Source organism: Juglans microcarpa x Juglans regia, chromosome 2D (genome assembly GCF_004785595.1).
Source record: "Juglans microcarpa x Juglans regia isolate MS1-56 chromosome 2D, Jm3101_v1.0, whole genome shotgun sequence".
In the NCBI taxonomy this organism is placed as follows: Eukaryota; Viridiplantae; Streptophyta; class Magnoliopsida; order Fagales; family Juglandaceae; genus Juglans; species Juglans microcarpa x Juglans regia.
In genome coordinates this window covers 28,506,201-28,513,688 of record NC_054596.1, presented here as the reverse complement: position 1 = coordinate 28,513,688, position 7,488 = coordinate 28,506,201, and the positions used below count along the sequence as shown (strand labels likewise).

General features: G+C 36.9%; 1 non-coding gene across 1 annotated transcript; it reads right to left on the bottom strand.

Moving 5' to 3' along the window:
* Positions 1-2,483: 2,483 nt before the first annotated feature.
* On the bottom strand, positions 2,484-2,590 carry LOC121251304. Its single transcript, XR_005937972.1, has one exon. It is a non-coding gene; the product is annotated as a small nucleolar RNA R71 (small nucleolar RNA).
* Between the last annotated feature and the right edge of the window lie 4,898 nt (positions 2,591-7,488).

Genomic DNA, 7,488 nt, shown 5'->3' with positions numbered 1-7,488 from the left:
TTAAGGCTTAAGGGTATTTTCACTAAACCCTAATCATCCTTGGGACAGTGGGCGAGTGCATGCTTGCCACTTGGCAATGTCGTGTGTGTATGTTGTTGCCACCTCTTTTTCTGTACAAAGATCTTTCATCTTCCCTAGGCACCCTTTCCTTTAATGTGCCTTCTTGAAACCCTAATGAGTAATAAGTGGCGTGAGAGGGTGAGTGTCGTGGCCGAGATTCCTAGGGACTAGGGTTTGCATCATCCTAGGTGTCTGATAAGTGTGATTTTTATTACTCTTTTATTTATGAAAAGTGTCATTTTTCCTTCAATATTATTCATTTTATTTTAGTTCTATATATTTTTCTTTATTTTCTTGGATTTGAAAGAATGAGAAGATTTAGTGCGAAAGGAGGGCATTTTGGTACAAAAGAAGAGACTATGGATCCAGACCGATGAGATCTGAAGAGAGTTGAAGAGATTCAGGCGAGGAGACTCAATGGCGACCAGAATTGGCGACAAGAGTTAGGTGACAAGCGAGATGTTTTACCTCCTAGGTGAGAAGAGTTGGTGACAAGGCTTCGGGAGGTTAAATTGGGCGACTGGGCTAAACGGCCAACTTAAAAGACCAACCTAAACCACATCGTGGGCAATAACTAGTAAAGGCGAGCAACTTTATTGCTCGATAAGCTGGCGAGAGGGTTCTATCATTTCGGTCGGGAGTCTTTCCTCTCGGTAGGCTACGAGACCAGTTATATTCAATGCACACGGCATCTACTCGATGGGACCCTTTCGAGTTCCGTAATCAATCTACTGACCATCAAATCCTCCCGAACTTCGTAAATCAAGCCGCTTATTACTGAATCTTCCATTTTAGATAATTCCGTTATTCTTGGGATAATTTCTTTTATGTTAACTTTTATCTTTAGAAACTATTTCCATATCTTTAGGCTAGATTGTAGCCGCATTTGTCTTGTTTTCGGATTTATTTTGACAACTATTTAATCTCGTCTTGTGGGATGAATAGAAAAGGATGAGAGTTTGAGTTTTAGATTTCAATAGTTCAGAGTTTATTATTTAAGTTTCTTTCAAGGAGGGAGATTTGGGGGACTAGAGGCCAGAGCCGCATGCTTTATCAATCGACTCCAACGAAGAACACTAGTTTTATTATTTTTCTTTTCCATTTTATTATGAACTAATTCTATTTTCTAGAGTTTTGATGTAGTCTAGCATTGAACACACAATTTATATTATAAGTTATTTTATTTTCAATATTTCCATGATTGAGTGTTTATTCCTTGTTTTGAATGCTTGTAATTTTCTAGTTAATTATTGTTTGATCTATTGAATTGCAATGAGAGCGAGAGGTAATTTGTAATTAAACCTCTAGGATTAAGCACCAATAGTTGAGCGAAAGTAGAGATACTTTACAGCGAATAGTGTGATTTTCAAGAAAAATCCAAAGATTTTAATGAGTTTCAAATTAGCTAAATTCACAGAGATATGAAGTTATTAGTTGAAGATATTTTTGGTATTGTTCAAGAGAAAATATTGAATAGTTAAGGAATTTTTATCATCAACTTGAGATAATTGAAATTCTATAACAAGGAAGAATAAATTGTATGAGATTTGCTATGTGAAATCAAACGCTCTAGATCTATTCTTATTATTTTTAAAATCTTAATTTTAATGTTATTGTCTTCAGTTTAATTAAGATAATCCATTCTTCAAATTTCAGTTTTCCAAATAGTAATTAGTTTAGTCAATTTCAATACTCAATAGAATAATTATTTCCGGTGGGTTCGATATTCGTTTTCTTTAAAACACTTTACTACTTGTTACGATTCTGTACACTTACAGATATTTTTATCACAAGAAGTTTTTGGCGTCATTGCCGGGGATAGTTATTTGTTATTGATATTGATACTGGCTAGATTTTTAATTTTGGATTTTATTTTATTGGTTTAAATTAGGTCTCAATTTGATTTTTTGTTTTCAGGAATTAGAAGTTCATGCCCCGATCTAAATTATTAAAGCATACACTTTTCGATCTCTAGATTGAAAGAATTTTACGTCGGATTAATAAAGAGAACAATAAAGAGGTCACCGCATCTAAATTTAATATGGCTAATCAGGAGCACAAGACGTTAAGAGACTATGTATGCCCTCTGTCAATGGGGCGACATTTAGTATAAAACGGCCAGCTATACAAGCCAATAACTTCGAGATCAAGCCAGTCATCATTCAAATAATGCAACAAACTGTCCAATTTGGGGGCTGTCACAAGAGGATCCTAATGTCTATATTACAAATTTCGTAAAAATTTGTGATACTTTTAAACACAATAGATTGACAGATGATACAATTCGATTGAGACTTTTTCCTTTCTCACTTAGGGAAAAAGCAAAAGCTTGGCTGAACTCTTTGCCACCTGGCATCGTCACCACTTGGGAGGAGTTGGCACAAAAATTCTTAGTAAAATATTTCCCTCTGGCCAAGACAGTGAAGTTAAGGAATGATATCACTACCTTTACCCAATTTGAGGGTGAATCATTATATGAGGTATGGGAGAGATACAAGGATTTATAGCGCAAGTGTCCACAACACGACCTCCTAGCTTGGCTTCAAGTACAGTCATTTTACAATAGTTTGGAACCCACAAATCAATCTATGGTTGATGCGGTTGCAAGATGAGCATTAATGAGTAAGACCCATGAAGTTGCATATGAACTTCTAGAAGAATTGGCATCCAACAACTATCAATGGTTTGCGGAGAGAGTAGTGCCAAGAAAGTCGGCTGGAGTTTTTGAACTTGATTCTATTACCATATTGGCGGCGTAGATGGCAAATCTATTACAACAACTAGATAAGATGAATGTTAATGCTATTCAAACTAATGTTGTTTATGATCATTGCGTAGGAAGTCATGCAAGTGTAGATTTCCAAGTGGAGAATCCTTTTGCCCAATTGAGTTATGAACAAGCCCATTACGTGTCCAATTTCTAACGTCAAAACAATCTTTATTCAAACACGTTCAATCCCGAATGGAGAAATCACCCTAACTTTTCATGGAGCAATAATCAAGGGCCGATTAGACCACCTCAACAGTTTCCACAACAAGAGAAGAAACCGACACTTGAGGATATGTTTATGCAGTACATGCAAAAGACTGATATGGTGATCCAAGACAACTCGAGTTCAATCCGCAATCTTGAGGCACCAATCAATCAGCTCTCAAACATCCTTACCGAGACGACGGTAGAGACTTTATCGAGCAACACTGTGACCAATCTGAAGGAACATGTCAAAACCATAATATTGAGAAGTGGGCAGACATATGACCAGCAACAAACATTAAATACCAAGTGAGATGTAGAAGTTGCCAAAAACATGGAATCCGAGATGAAGGAACCTGAGTCTGAAGTGAAAGAAGTAGAGCGGGATGCGACTAACCAGCAAGCTGAGAAGACTAAAGAGAATAAAGGGGTTGCAAAACCCAAGAAATCCAGGGAGTTTATTTCTGAAACTTATTCTCCTTCAATTTATGATCCACCAATTCATTTTTTGCAAAGATTAAGAAAAAATAAGATTGATAATCAATTCTCTAAATTTCTGAGTATATTTAAGTAACTGCATATTAATATTCCTCTCATTGAAGATTTAGAGCAAATCCCTAAATATGCAAAATTTTTGAAGGATTTATTATCAAACAAGCGGAAGTTGAAAGAGCATGAGACTGTAATGCTAACCGAGGATAGTAGTGCAATTTTACAAAAGAAGCTGCTGCCTAAGTTGAAAGATCTGGGCAGTTTCACGATCCCTTGTACTATAGGAAATTCATATTTTGATAAAATTTTATGTGACTTAGGGGTAAGTATTAATCTAATACATCTCTCTGTTTTTAGGAAACTAGGTCTTGGAGAAGCAAAGCCGACCACTATCTCTCCATAGTTGGCAGACAGATCTATTAAATACCCGAGAAGACTCATTGAGGACATACTGGTGAAAGTTGATAAGTTTATCTTCCCGGTCGACTTCATTGTACTTGATATGGAGGAGGACGAGGAGCTCCCTTTGATACTTGCTGACCTTTCCTTGCGACGGGGTGAACCTTAATTGATGTCCAGCAAGGGAAACTCATTTTGAGGGTCAGCGAGGAGCATGTCATTTTTTACGTACTGAAATTTATGGAATTCCCTTCTGAAGTACATTCTTGTTTTCAAATAAGTGACAGAGACGTGGTCATAACCGGCGAGACTTATGGAGCTGAATTTTCAAAGCTACCACTTGAGGTATGTCTTACTCACTCTACATCTATTGAATCCAAAGATGAAGAGGTTAGAGAGTGTGAGAGATATTTGGAAGCTACACGATCCCTTTCTCTTTCAATAAAACCAAAAGTGGAAGAGCTAAACTCATATCGGCCGACATCTCCAAGTAAGGAACCACCCAAGCTAGAACTCAAACCGTTTCCATCAAATTTAAGGTACGCTTTCTTAGCCAGGACTCTACTTTTCCAGTTATTATTAATAGTTCCTTTAGTGATGTAGAGGAAGAGAAGTTGCTGATAGTCTTGTGGGAACACAAGATGGCCTTGGGTTGGACCACTAGGACATCAAAGGAATTAGTCCTTCGATTTGCATGCACAAGATTTTAATAGAGGATAATTTTAAACCGATCGTCCAACCCCAGAGGAGATTGAGTCCATCGATGCAAGAAGTGGTGCATAAAGAGGTATTGAAGCTTTTAGATGCCGATATCATTTATCCAATCTGAAATAGTGCATGGGTAAGTCCAGTGTAAGTCTTTCCAAAGAAAGGAGGGATAACCGTGATAAAAATGACAACAATGAACTCATATTGATGAGAACGGTCACGGGATGGCGAGTATGCATAGACTATCGAAAACTAAATGGTGCAACTTGGAAAAATCATTTTCCCCTACCTTTTATTGATCAAATGCTAGAAAGATACTCGGTTTGAGTTTTTTGATGAATGCTTGCATGCTTTCAAAACATTAAAAAAGAAATTAATTTTAGCGCCTATCATTGTATCACCAGATTGAAGTTTACCTTTTGAATTAATGTGTGATGCTAGAGATTATGCTATAGGGGCTATTTTGGGGCAGAGAAAAGAAAAAAAATCTCATGTTATTTATTATGCAAGTTGGACCTTAACAGAAGCTCAACTTAATTATGCTACTACTGAAAAAGAATTGTTAGCAGTTGTGTTTGTCTTTGAAAAATTTTGTTCTTATTTGATAGGTTCAAAAGTGGTCGTCTACACCAATCACTCAACTCTTGAATACATCCTGTCGAAGAGGGATGCCAAACCAAGACTTTTAATATGGATTTTGCTATTACAAGAGTTCGATTTGGAAATAAAAGATAAGAAAGGTACCGAGAATGTAGTGGCTGACCACTTATCTCGTCTTGAGCTTAAAGAGGTGGATGGCCAGGAGAAACTTCCAATTAATGAAACCTTCCCGGACGAGCAATTAATGGCCATACAAGTCGTTCCATGGTATGCCGACATGGTAAATTATTTGGTGTCTAGAATTCTACCTGCCGAGATGACATATAAAAAAAAAAGAAGTTATTCTCCTACTTGAAATATTATTTTTGGGAGGAACCTTTTCTATACAGACATTGCACGGACCAGATAATCAGGAGATGTGTGCCCGAGGAGGAGATGTAGAGCATACTCAGACATTGCCACTCATTGGAAGCGGGCGGCCACTTTGGTGGAGCAAAAACAGCAGTGAAAGTTTTACAATGTGGCTTTTATTGGCCAACTATTTTTAAACACTCTTTTAATTTTGTTAATTTATGTGATCATTGTCAAAGGGTTGGCAACATTTCTAGGAAAAATGAGACGCCTTTAAACAATATTTTAGTGATTGAATTATTTGATATTAGAGGTATAGATTTCATGGGTCCTTTACCATCCTCATATTCTAATAAATTTATTTCAGTGGCCATAGATTATGTCTCCAAATGGATGGAAGTGGTTGCCTTGCCAACCAATGATGCGAGGGTCATAGTGAATTTCCTGCGAAAGAACATCTTCTCCCGATTCGGCACTCCAAGGGCCATAATCAGTGATGGCGACAAGCATTTTTGCAATCGCCAATTTGAAACGCTACTGACTAAGTATGGAGTTATCCATCACGTGGCGACACCATACCATGCTCATACAAGTGGCCAGGTCGAGGTGTCTAATCGGAAGTTGAAGCGCATACTGGAGAATACTGTGAGTGTCTTTTGGACAGACTGAGCGAGAAGGTTAGATGACATGCTATGGGCTTATCGGACAACATTCAAAACACCGATTGGGATGTCACCTTATTGGCTCGTTTATGGAAAAGCCTGCCATCTACCCGTGGAGCTAGAACACAGAGCCTATTGGGCGACGAGAACACTGAACTTTGATTTACAAGTGACTATTGAGAAGAGAATACTGTAGATCAACAAGATGGATGAGTTCCGCAATGATGCTTATGAGAGTGCACGGATTTACTAAGATAAAACTAAAAAATGGCACGATAAGCATATTCTGAGAAGGGAACTCGAAGTCAGGCAGAAAGTTCTATTATTTAACTCAAGATTTTGACTCTTCCCAGGAAAGTTGCTCTCTCGGTGGTCGGGATAGTTTGTGGTGACCCGTGTCTTTCCCTGTGGGGCGTTTGAAATTCATCATGAGACAAAAGGCACATTTAAAGAAAATGGACAGAGATTAAAACCCTATGTGGATGAAGACTTCAACTAGGAAACGTGTTCCATCGATCTCGCCAGTAATAAATGATGAGAGGACAATGTCTAGCTATAGACTTTAAATAAAGCGCTTTTGGGAGGCAACCCAAATTTTTATTTTGTTTGATTTCTTTTGCCTAATATTATTCTTTTGCTTTCATCTTGTAGGAATTAAGAGGCAAGGAGATCTCCAAGGAGTATACGGCTACACCTTCAAGGAAAATATTCAATTGGCAGAACTGGAAAAAATCAGGGGAGCATCTCTTACCTTCTCTCATTCTTTGCTTTAGTTTCTCTTCCTTTCTCCCATTGAAGACAATGTGATATTTAAGTTTGAGGGGAAGTGATATTATTTTAATCTTTTTTAAAAATAATAATAAATAATAATGATGATGATGATGATGATGATGATGATGATGATGAAATCAGTATGGTTTGATGAATAAAAAGCCTATGATAAGAATATGATTGAAATTGATTATAGTTTTTAGGAAAAATTCTCATTGCTTAATTCTACTTGTTAATTTTTTACTTTATCTTACTTAATTTGATATTTTCTATGTTCAATGAATGCTTCTTATAATCATTAATCGTTTTGTATACCTAGAGAAATTTTATGTGAATTTTGTGAATTTTTATGGTCTCAACTTACTCTAAAACTTATTTGACTACACTCGAGGTGAAATCCTAAAAAGAATATGTAACGTCCTGATCCTGAAGGTCCGAAGAGTTAACTCTTAATACTTAATATCAACTTCA